The sequence below is a fragment of the Octopus bimaculoides genome, chromosome 5, assembly GCF_046866305.1.
Source record: "Octopus bimaculoides isolate indiv1 chromosome 5, ASM4686630v1, whole genome shotgun sequence".
Classification (NCBI taxonomy): domain Eukaryota; kingdom Metazoa; phylum Mollusca; class Cephalopoda; order Octopoda; family Octopodidae; genus Octopus; species Octopus bimaculoides.
Genome location: NC_142932.1, coordinates 112,757,905 through 112,770,420, shown reverse-complemented (window position 1 = coordinate 112,770,420; position 12,516 = coordinate 112,757,905). Strand labels below are relative to the sequence as shown.

Here is a 12,516-nt window from a genome sequence, read left to right as displayed (position 1 = left end):
TACTTGTACTCCTCGGTAGTTGATAGAAAAACAAAACAAAAAAAAGATGTTTAAAGTACATCGGGTTTTTTTTCTTAATTATCATTTTATGGGATTTATATATTCGTTCTTCTAGTCGTGTTTATTTGTATCTAGACTAAAAAATATAGGAAGTGGGTGCTAATAAATGTAATATTAAATCTGATCTCTCTATGAAATTCAATATGTACCTCTATTTAAACCTCCTTAAAAAAGCAGTATTTGTATGGAGATACTTATGGCTGTTCATAGGTTTATCCAGGGTTTTTTGTCCATAAAATGCTTAGCTTTATATGTCTTGTCATATACCACCGGCCATAACTATCTTTCAATAAATACTCCACTGCTCTATTAACTTAGTGTGCTTCTCTTTCTGATTTATGACTTACTGACAATATATATGTATAAATATATATATATATATATATATATATATATATATATATAAATATATATATATATATATATATATATATATATTTCTTTTATTCTTTTATTTGTTTCAGCCATTTGACTAAATCTTTCTGATTTATGACTTACTGACAATATATCATCATCGTTTAACGTTCGCTTTCCATGCTAGCATGGGTTGGACGATTTGACTGACGACTGGTGAACCTGATGGCTACACCAGGCTCCAATCTGATTTGGCAGAGTTTCTACAGCTGGATGCCCTTCCTAACGCCAACCACTCCGAGAGTGTAGTGGGTGCTTTTACATGCCACCGACACGAAGGCCAGTCAGGCGGTACTGGCAACAGCCACACTCAAAATAGTGTATTTTACGTGCCACCTGCACAAGAGCCAGTCCAGCGGCACTGGCAACGATCTTGCTCGAAAGTCTTTACACGTGCCAGAAAGGCGACGCTGGGCACAGGTGCCATTATGATTTTGCTTTCGCTTGCCCCAACAGGTTTTCGCAAGCCGAGTTTTGTGTCCAATGAAGGAGACGACGTTGGCATGGTTGCCAGTCGTCGAATTTAGTTCAATTTCGATTTCACTTGCCTACAGGTCTTCGCAAGTGAAGTTTAGTGTCCAATAAAGGAAAGGTATGTATATATATATATATATATTTCTTTTATTTGTTTCAGCTATTTGACTGCAGCCATGCTGGAGCATCGCCTTTAGTCAAACAAATTGACCCCAGGACTTATTCTTTGTAAGCCTAGTACTTATTTTATCAGTCTTTTTTGCCAAACCGCTAAGTTACAGGAGATGTAAACACACCAACATCGGTTGTCAAGTGACGGTGGGTGGACAAACACAGACATACAAATATATACATACAGGGTGCAGTGAATAAATTGTCATCTAAATTACACAAAAATGATAATAACATCTCATTTTAACAGATATATTTATCAAAATTACATACAGATATCTTAAAATACTAAAGAATAAATTTATTCAATAAAATCACCATTGGCTTCAACCACAGCCTCCAGATGACTTCGGAATCTCCTGCAACTCTTCTGGACAGTCTCCTTGTTTAAGTTGGGGAATGCTGCCTCGCTCAACTGTGCCCCGCACATAATAATCCAGGGTGTTGCAGTCTGAGGAGTTAGGCAGCCAGATGTTAAAGGTGATGTAGTCATAGAAATTGTCTGACAGCCATGATTGGGTTCTCCTACTTGTGTGGCATGGTGCAGAGTCCTGTTGCCAGACATAGGGTCTCTCAGCAGCCATCCTCTTGACCCAGGGCAGCACTACCTCCTCCAAGCACTTGATGTAGACCTCCTTGTTGAGTCTGAAACTGCATGGGAAGATGAATGGAAGCATAACATCGCCATCACTAGTGATCACTCCAAACACTGGACTGGATGTTTGATTTTTATCACTCTCAGTACGTGTTTTGGGGACACGACAAGCCAACAGTTGTTCTGTGTGTTCACCATCTGGTCCTGGCAGAAATTTTTCTCGTCTGAGAAAAACCAAAACATGTTCGGTCGGAAGGGATGGTTGAGTTTGTTCAAAAGATTTGTAGCATGGCCTTTACTCTTGTCTTTGATGGTTTGGGATAAAAATTGGCCCTTTCTCATCCCATATGAGGAGTACCGAAAGTCTTCATGCACTACCTGCCTGATAAGAAACTGGCGATGGACCTGATTGACTTGGAGGGATTGTTGTCAAACATGACCTGGATCTCACCAACAAATTCAGGAGTTCTTTTCTCATCAGAATGAGTTTCTGAGCTGCTGTACCTTCATAATCACCATTAGACTCATCCAACTCTTTCCAAATCCTCTGCACTATCCTCAGATTGACACCCAAACACTCTGAAATCTTCGTATTGGAGTTTCCAGAGCCAAGCAGTACAGCATGTCATTTCCAAACTTCTGGCAGAGTGAATTGCGTCATAGTGCTGTTTTTCTCACAGACGATGCCCAACTGAGCCTACTATACTGTGTAGGCGACAAAATCAAAAACAAACAAGGCGACAATTTACCCATCGCTCCGTGTGCGTGTATGTATGTATGTATATATATATATATATATATATATATATATAAGACGGGCTTCTTTCAGTTTCCATCTACCAAATCCACTCACAAGTCTATGGTCAGCCCAAGGCTATATAGTAAGACACTTTCCCAAGTGCCACGTAGTGGGACTGAACCCGGAACCACGAGGTTGGGAAGCAAGTTTCTTACCACACAGCCACGCCATCGCCAAAATACTCAAATTTAATAACATTAATTTCTTCAATTTTATAAAATTTGAGGGGAACAATCTATTTCTAGTTTAATTTCGTAAAGTAGCATGGAATATGATACATTGATATTTAAAAAATTCATAGTCGAATTAATGATGTAGCTTCTAAATGGTCATTGAAACTGTTAGAAATAGCAGTCAAGTCACGTCCTTAAAAAAGAAGGACACACTGAATAATTGAATAAAATAATCTCAGATACACTGCTCTTGAAAGTAATATTGAGTGTTAACTGCTAAAAAAACTTTTGATCTATCGGATCAGAAAGATCCGTTCTATCTGCTCGAAAAGGAATGACGTAGCGCTAAACAACATTAATAACTTTCCTGGAATACACTGTAAGCATGCTGACGTACCTCAATAGCCATTAGAGAGGTTTCCCAGTGCCCCCAACTTTTCAATCCAAAGTGGTGAATTGTTTTGGTTTTTTCTTTCTTTTTTCTTAATTTTTTTTTCAATTGTGTTCTCTGTTTTGTCCGATTTTCTAACTTAATTTTGTAAAACGGTAAACACTGAAGGTAATAAAATTTTAGATAGAACGGAGATAAGGTTGGTTAAAGTAAACATCAACCATTAGGTTTATAACAAGTGTTGGTGAAAAAAGTATCAAAGTTCGATTTCAAAAGAAGTTTAGTAAGCTTTTGCTTAGCATCAAGTCTGTCCTGATCTAGCAGACATATAATGAAAGACGGTCCAGCCATGACCATGCCATTTTTTTTCTTGCTTTTTGCTTTCATCATACTATGTAGTCTACCGTTTATATTGATGAGTAAGGAAGGGTACCGCTATTTCTAGCAGATATAGCGACCACATAGAAACTTCATTAACTCAAATACTTGTTTGTTGTATTTTAACCCCAAGTCAACCTTGATAATTACGCTCTTTTCAAATATAAGCTGTCTTTAAATTATCTAAGCAATATATCCTTTTGTTGTTGTTATTGAAACAGTATGATGTACTTAAAGAGATGGAAAAGGGGTGATATTTAGCTATTACTTTTAACAGATCCAACGGCTATGTAGAGGTTCCTTCGTTGGTTTGAAAACTTGTTGCTTTTTCTTTTCTCTTATTTTTTTATTTCCTGCACGATGTGGCATTTAGACAGCTTCGTGTGTCTGTCATTCTCAATGTCTGGTTAATATACCAGAAACAAAAATGCCCGCATAAAGCTTTCATACCAATGAGTTGATAGAGCAGGGTATAAACATAGTCTACATAACAAACGGCAGCTTAGGTGGAATTTAACAAAACTTTTAGTCATTCACTTCTAAAGAGAGAACAGAAAGCAGGCACTTTTCTCTTTATAAATGTTTCTTTTTCGATTTTCATTCTTCTCAGTTACATAATAAGAGCTACAAAGTGATGTTGTTACTGCGATTATATATTTAAGTATACATAAAAATTAAAACGATCAATGATGCAAAAACACAAGTTTTATAAGAACTAAATACAGAATGGCTAAGAACTAAAAAAAAGTAATTATTTTCACACACATCTCAATAATGAAGATATTGAAAGCTAGAAAAATATAGTAATAACGAGGTGTTAGTTATTTGTGAAACCAACAATTTCTTTGATTTTAATTCAAAGTTCAAATGAAAATAAAACTGAAACAATAATTTAACTTAAAATAATGGAGATGTATTATTAAACACAAGTAGTTTAAACATTGAGGATAAAAGTTTTAATGTAACTCACCAGCATTCATTAATCCATAAAACATGTATTCGGTTAATAAAAGCAAACTTGGTTGCAATCAGACGAAGATGAGTAAATCAGTCAAATTTCCAGTCAAATTCACACGATGTCTAAAATTATATAAACTTTGTTATTGTCAACTTTGCGTCAATGCGCATGAACAGAACAAATGGGGTACTTGTTACTGCCAAACGTGACCTGATTGTTAAATTGTCAACATTGTCCAAAAGATTAAAGACTGGAAACCAGTCGGGGTGGTAGAACAATCGAAACTAAGTTTAGGTGGATTCGATAGTTTTAGGTTAATTCATTCTAGTGTAAATTGTCAGGAAGGCTACAAAACAGTTGCGGTTTTCTTAGACTGTATACGTATACAATAGAAATGCACTATGAGAACACCAAAACTTGTTTTATTTACTAAATTCCCACAACTGCTATTTACAATAATCTGCTTTGGTTTTTTTATAACCTGTGTACCGCAAACCAGGTACCAATATTTTTTTTTTAATTGGGTAATACACCCAAGAGCATAAACATTAAAAAAATTCTATATATATAATGTATTTAGCCTTGATGTCTATTTTTCGAACCGTTTCACATTTTTAGACGTGTTGTTGATATATCATCTCTGTCGGTATAAACCCCGGTCGTCTTTAGGTGATATTCCTGAACTACAGGAGAGATTTAACAGAGATTGAGGGATGTTTTAACTTTTTTTTTTTTTTTGTCGTTTGATCAATAATTTATACAAGTATACGAAGTTTTAAAGTGTTTCGGTAGAAAACACACTAAATAAAACATAAATAAAAAGTGGCGCTCGCCAAATCAGAAAGATCCCAAATTATTTATCTTTTATGCAAAAAAAAACAATTATGCTACCATTTTATGATACTTAACATCGTCTTTTGACTCGAACATCAAGCCCAGTGGTTTCCAAACTTTTTCCGGCTGCCGCCCCCTTGGTTTTAAGAATACATTCCTGGTGCACCCCACCTCACCATCCCAAACGTATACCATTTTCTGCTGCAAATTCAAAACAACAATATTTCACAAATAAAACAACCTAATTAACCCTTTATTTTGTTTGTTTTTATACATCCATTGCTCTGTTTTGGTCACCCCATTATTGCCCCATTATTCTTCAACGCCCCCTGGATCTTTCCACTGTCCACCCACCCCCGGGGGGGGGGGGCGGTACTGCCCACTTTGGGAACCACTGCTAAAATAATGGGTTCAAGTGCAAGGCTTGTCTTAACTGAAGAAGGTTTCATGAAGCTGACTTGAGATAATATTGATTGAAACACTCTCAATAACACAGCCAGTATAAGGACACTTGTCTGAAAAAATAACATCATTATAAAACTCACCATAGGAAAATACACAAACGTTATGTTTAGATGAGGACAGCTATATAAAGAGGTGTTAAATCAATCACTTAAAGTGGATGGAATTTGTGGCAGAGAAAAACTCAGGAAATATGTAATATGGTATCTTGACAGCTGTTCCAAGATGGCTATAAATTAATGTAATTACCATATTCATACATGATTTCTTAGGTGCTCACCTAGCGACAAGTCCCAATGAAGTTGTTACAGTAATTTAGGCATCCTTTTCCAAGAACAGAGTGGCATATATTGTTGATGACATTATCAAAAGCATTATATATATGTAGCGACCGTGTGACGCATTTAAAAAAGGAGCCTGTTTTCCATTCGTCACCATTTCTCCTTTTGGTTCGCACGGTCGTTCTTACATATATATATATATTAATATTTCACTTAGGCATTGGGAAACATTAATATGGTTTAGAACACTTTATACATATGGTCCAGAATACAATGATATATGAGTATAGAAAGGCAACAGGAACAAACAGTTGACACCAGAAAAAAGCAAAGTTTGTGTAATAAGCTTCATTTGCTTACAGCCATTTCTGCAATAAGATGTGGTAGACTGTTTAGGTGAGTCCCAGCATAACATACTCATAGCTTCATCAGAGCCTTGAATATGAAGAGCACTTTATTTGGGAAAATGTGATTTTCAGAACATACAGGCATTAAGAGTGAAGAAGTTAATGTTGATGCCAGTGGAAAGATCAGGTCTCTCTTCATATAACCTGCATGAGATCATACTGAGTTCTAAGATACAAACATCCTGTTTTGAAGTGATCTAAAAACATGTTAATTTATGTGCGCAAATCTTCTAACGGAATAAGGAAAACTATTTTACTAAAATCCTGCTTCTTTTAGAAATAAGTTGAAATATAGGCTGTATATTCAAACAGAAATATGGTATCAAAAGGGTTCAAAATTTAATTTTGTGTGTGGATAATCTGGATCTCGACTGATGAAAGAAAACTCCGAATGATTTGTCCTTGTTTTCTTTGTATCGTCTATCTGGATGTTTTGTTGTCCCTTTCTTGTATCACCTAATTATCTGGATGTTTTGCATTCTTGTCCCATTTTGTATTATTTATATATATATACATATATACTGAGGGTGATAAATTGAATATTAATTTCAATTTAAAACCAGTGGTCTAGCATATAAAAATCTGATAATTCAGAAAAATTGTATTACATGCGTATAAGAAGGGATGACCACTAGGTGGACATCCAATATGCTAGAAAGAGGTTTGGGTCATTGATGATCTCTTTCTAGCATACTGGATGTCCACCTAGTGGTCATCCCTTCTTATACGCATATATATATATATATATATATATATATATATATATATATATATATATATATATATAATATATAGTTTTAGGGAAAATAACCAATTTTTACCTGTAATTTTGGATTTTGTCCCTAATATTATTATTATATATATATATATATATATATATTTGAAAGAGACAGAAATAAGGGGTTGTATACGCTTATTTATAAGAAACTTATAGTTGTTTCAGTTATGCGTTTGGGTGGATTCATGGTTCAATGTTATCAATTGATCGACTAAAAATATAGGGAGCTACCACCCTAAAATATCCTCTTCAGAGCTGCAACAAACCAACTACCAACAAAAAGTAAAGGGTGAATCTTAGTTAATGTAGTTTTATGAGAGAAATAGGTCATCTGCAAGTGACTGATTTTGATTAGGAATTACCTGGAGTACAATACCAATCACAGAAATTTTTTGGTAGCCTGGTATCTTTTTATCCACAGAGAGCTTAAGAAGTATTTCACCTAGGTTATTAATCCCTCTTTGTTTTGATACTTATATATACGCGTGTGTTTGTGTGTGTGTGTGTGTGTGTGTGTGTGTGTGCAAATGCATGTGTGTATGGTGGCTGTGGTGTTAAGAAGTTCACATTTCAACCGCAAGATCCGGTCCCATAGCATGGCACCTTGCTTGGACAAATGCCTGTATTATAACCCTGGAATGCTGAAGGCTTTGTGAGTAGATTTATTTCATGAAGACTGTCATGTATGTATGCGTATGCATGCATGGTTACATATATGCATGTAATGCATGTGTATGTGTATGTGCTTATGTCTCCTGGTCTGGACATTACATGACAGTTGTATCAAATGTCACTATAATACAAACAGAATCATTTGTTCCCAGTCTTCTGTGAAAACATGTTCAGCCAACGAGAAACATTACCTTATTTAAAAACAGATGGAGGTTGACAATGGGAAGGGCATCTAGCCTATGTTCCAAAATAATTTTGTACTAACCCAATGGAAGATGTAGGTTTGGAGTGTCTGAGTATCACAATTTTACCTAAGGTTTTCTTCAATGTGAATGCAGTCAGAACTATGTGTACTGTTTCCCATATTGATTTTGATACAAGACCAGCAATTTCAGAGGAGGGGGTAAGTCAATTACATCGACCCCAGTGTGCAACTGGTACTTATTTTATCAACCCCAAAAGGACGAATGGCAAAGGCGACCTCAGCAGAATTTGAACTCAGAACATGAAAATGGAAGGGATGCCGCTAAGCATTTCACCCGGTATGATAATGATTCTATCAGTTCGCTGCCTCAGTACTGTTTCACATATAAATTCTGAATTTTGGCACAAGGCCAGCAATTTCGAGGGCGGATAAAATTGATTACATCAACCCCAGTGTTCAACTGGTACTTATTTCTTCGACTTCAAAAGGATGAAAGGCAAAGTCAACTTTGGCAGAATTTGAACTTAGAATGTGAAGACTGATGAAATGCTGCTGAACATTTTGGCTGGCATGCTAACGATCCTGTCATCTCACCACCATGAATGTTTCACATATTAACAACAATAAAGAGGTTTATGAAGTTGTCACTTTTGTTGGCAGATAAAAAGAAAGGCTCAACACCATTTGGTTCTCAATCTTTCTAACTTGAGAGATCTGTAGTGTATACTCAAGTGAAATTCCTCTCTCCCCTTTATCTATCTATATCATCATCATCATCATCATCATCATCGTTTAACGTCCGCTTTCCATGCTAGCATGGGTTGGACGATATGACTGAGGACTGGTGAAACCGGATGGCAACACCAGGCTCCAATCTAATTTGGCAGAGTTTCTACAGCTGGATGCCCTTCCTAACGCCAACCACTCCGAGAGTGTAGTGGGTGCTTTTACGTGTCACCCGCACGAAAACGGCCACGCTCGAAATGGTGTCTTTTATGTGCCACCCGCACAAGCCAGTCCAGGGGCACTGGCAACGATCTCACTCGAAAATCCTACGGGAGCCAGTCAGGCGGTACTGGCAACGGCCACGCTCAAAATGGTGCATCTCATGTGCCACCCGCACAAGAGCCAGTCCAGGGGCACTGGCAACAATCTTACTTGGCTTGCCGGGTCTTCTCACGCACAGCACATTTCCAAAGGTCTCGGTCAGTAGTCATCGCCTCGGTGAGGCCCAATGTACGAAGGTCTTGCCTCACCACCTCAGCCCAGGTCTTCCTGGGCCTACCTCTTCCACGGGTTCCCTCAACTGTTAGGGTGTGGCACTTTTTCATGCAGCTATCCTCATCCATTCTCACCACATATAAATATATATATAAAAATGAGAATGTGTGTGTGTGTGTGTGTGTCTGTCTGTCTGTGTGAATCCCTAACACTCGAGAATTACACAATCAATTTCATTCAAATTTTATACATGCTTTACTTAGGGTCCCGGTTGTGTTTTAGTCAAAAAAAATTTTTAACTTCTTGCATAGTTCGAGCCTACAGCAACATCATATCTCCTCCACTATTTAAGTATTACATGTCAAAAGTGAAACAAAAACACTCATGTCATTTGAACCGGAATCTCAAAAACATTGTCCCCTTACATCTCAGTCTCATTTAAGTACCACGACAGGCAAATAAAAATTACTTGTTATATATACATGCATCCAAATATAGCAGGTAACAGCTAACCTTTGGCCACTATTTGGACCTTGTTGTGTCCACTAGTCTGATTAGTTGGTATTGGTGCAGTTTTTCTCTTACTTGATTGTGCCAACTGCTGCGTATGACTAAGATCATGTGGGACAACCTGTTCACAACCCTGTTTGAACCTACTGTTCCTTTCTTCATCATCACCATCATCGTCAATATTGCCAACAGCATCTCTCTACATACACAACTCAGCAAGCAACTCGTCCAAGTTCCAACACTTCTCTGTTCATGAATTACTTCACCATGGATCAACAGTGAATATACAACCTGCAAGAACTCCTGTACCAAGTGACCCAGAAAGCAGTATCACAGCCGTGACTTCACGTACGACATGTACCTGCAACCGGCTCAGCATCATGGCCACAACTTCTTGATACAGTATTTCAGCGACCATGTACAATTGACTACAAACTGGTATTCTCATCCTTGTGTGTGTGAACTTCTCACTTCGATGGCTATAGACACTTTCACTATTCTTTTCATTGCTATTCTTATATATACTTAACACACATGCATACACCTATGCTTATGCACACATATACACTTTGTTCTCACGACGGCCTGTCTATCATTCTGTATACATGACACACATGTTAACATATCAATAAATCTTCCCTTAATCATTTTACGTGGTTGTGTCTCCATTTTCTTTCTGGCACTTATATATATATGAAGGAATTTAAGACTGGAAGCCCATGGAAACTACTATATGCTGGTGATCTTGCCCCTATAGCAGAATCTATGACAGAAGTAGAAAAAAAATTCCAGGTGTGGAATTAAAACCTAGAATCAAAGGGTCTTAAAGTTAACCTAGCAAAAACAAAGGTTCTAGTAAACAAGAAGTCAGACAGGACCCTACTCACTTCAGGTAAATGGCCCTTCTTGGTATATAGGAAAGGTGTAGGCAGAAATTTCATTCAGTGCAAGCTATGGATATACAAGAGACGCAGTGGGATAGTAGGAAAGTTAACAAAGAAGGTAGTGTTTGCATGTGGAAGAGAATATGGCAAATGCCTGATGGAGGGTATCCTCTTGGTTGCACATCACTGAACGGTTTCCAGACAATTAATATCCTGGGCAAGATAGGGGTTCCAGACTGGAGATGCAAATTCCAGGTGAGGTCGCAGCATAGCTATATAAAGCCTCAGATAGATAACCAGAGAGCGGCTCACAAAGGACTTGGTAAGTGATGCTAAAATACCCTCAGCCTTCTTGACAATTTTAGCAATGTGTTTTGTCCAGCGCAAATCGCTGTCGACAATAATGCCCAGGTCACGTTCACAAGAAGACTTTTTGAGATTAGTGTTGTGGAGGGAGTAAGTAGATGCTGGGTTTTTCCTCCCAAAATGTATGGTGGAACATTTGTCCACAGCTAGCTTGAGTTGCCAGTCCATGATCCATTGCTGCATCATGTCCAGGTCTAATTGCAATAAAGATCTATAGTGTACAGGATCTTTCCTTTTTATTTTGGGGTACAGCTTGATGTCATCTGCATATTTCAACACTGTGGCATTCTTTAAGTTGGCATCTATATCATTAATATATGCAAAAGGGGGCCAAGAACAATTCCTGTGGTACACCAGATGTCATCTCATAGGGTGAAGAGTGCTGTCCTAGAACTGTGACAATGTCTTTTCGGCCGATAATGAAGGACTTCAACCAGTTATAGAGATCATCTCTTACACCCATTGCAGAGAGTTTCACCAGAAGTCTTTTGTGTGGCACAGAATTAAAAGCCTTAGCAAAATCAAGGTAAACAACATCCACCCAGGAGCTGCCATCAGTGATTCAGGTAATGTCCTCAAGAAACTCAATGAGTTGATTACAGCAGCTGGAGTTAGGAATAAATCCAAGTTGTGACGGCTGAATGAGGCTGTGAGGCTTCCAGAAGTTCCAGAGGGTTTCTTTGACACAGGATTCCATCAGTTTGGCGATGCAGCTAGTAAGACTGACGGAGCGATAGTTGACAGGCGATGTGTGGTCACCTTTTTTGAACAGAGGGACAACACTGGCAGTTTTCCACTGCTCTGGAGTAACACCATTGTCAAAATAGAATTGAAAGAATAGTGAAAGTTGGTTCAGAAGAAAGTACCCACATTTGAGAAGTAGGTATGTTACACCATCGAGACCAGGAGAGGCATAGTTACGTTTATTCTTAAGGTGGCGTTTTAGCATTGCTGGTGTAAATTTCGTAGTAGTTATAGAGTCCAGTATCAGAGGTGATGGAGATAGAACATTTTGATTTTCGACAGTAAAGATACCTGCATAGCATCCAGCAATGAGTTCTGCACATTCTTTGAGATTGTCAGTAATCTGGCCTGTGTGGGGATTGCAAAGGGGACCAACTGGAGAGTGAGGTCTCTGCTTTGAATGTACATACTTCCAGAACATTTTGCTGTCAGGGTTGGTTGCTATGTGCTGTTCGAATTCAAGCATGGCCTTTTTTGTCACCTGCTTGAGATGGTTGGATGATCTATTGTACTTTTTCCTGTTAATCTCTGATTTGTGCATTTTGTATTCCTGTATTTTATATGATACTAAAATATGGATATTTTATATGATATTTCACTTGGATTATTGTTGGGCTTAAGAAAAATAATGATTTCACTTAGTTTCAACGATTTGACAATGCTCATATGGATAATAAAAAATAGTTGTGCGTTCTGTGATTCCTTCAGAATCGCACATATCTGAAGTCTCAAAGCCTTA

At 37.6% G+C, this 12,516-nt stretch overlaps 1 protein-coding gene across 3 annotated transcripts in view; it reads right to left on the bottom strand.

Moving 5' to 3' along the window:
* LOC106868419 (uncharacterized) overlaps nucleotides 1–5,374 on the bottom strand; it is a 116,961-nt gene extending 111,587 nt beyond the window's left edge. The window contains exon 1 of one of the 3 annotated variants that reach the window (XM_089352967.1): nucleotides 4,426–5,374. The gene's annotated coding sequence lies outside the window, so the exon portion shown is untranslated. The remainder of the gene's footprint in view (nucleotides 1–4,425) is intronic. The other 2 variants (XM_089352970.1, XM_089352968.1) reach the window with 2 other exon arrangements.
* Nucleotides 5,375–12,516: the final 7,142 nt, after the last annotated feature.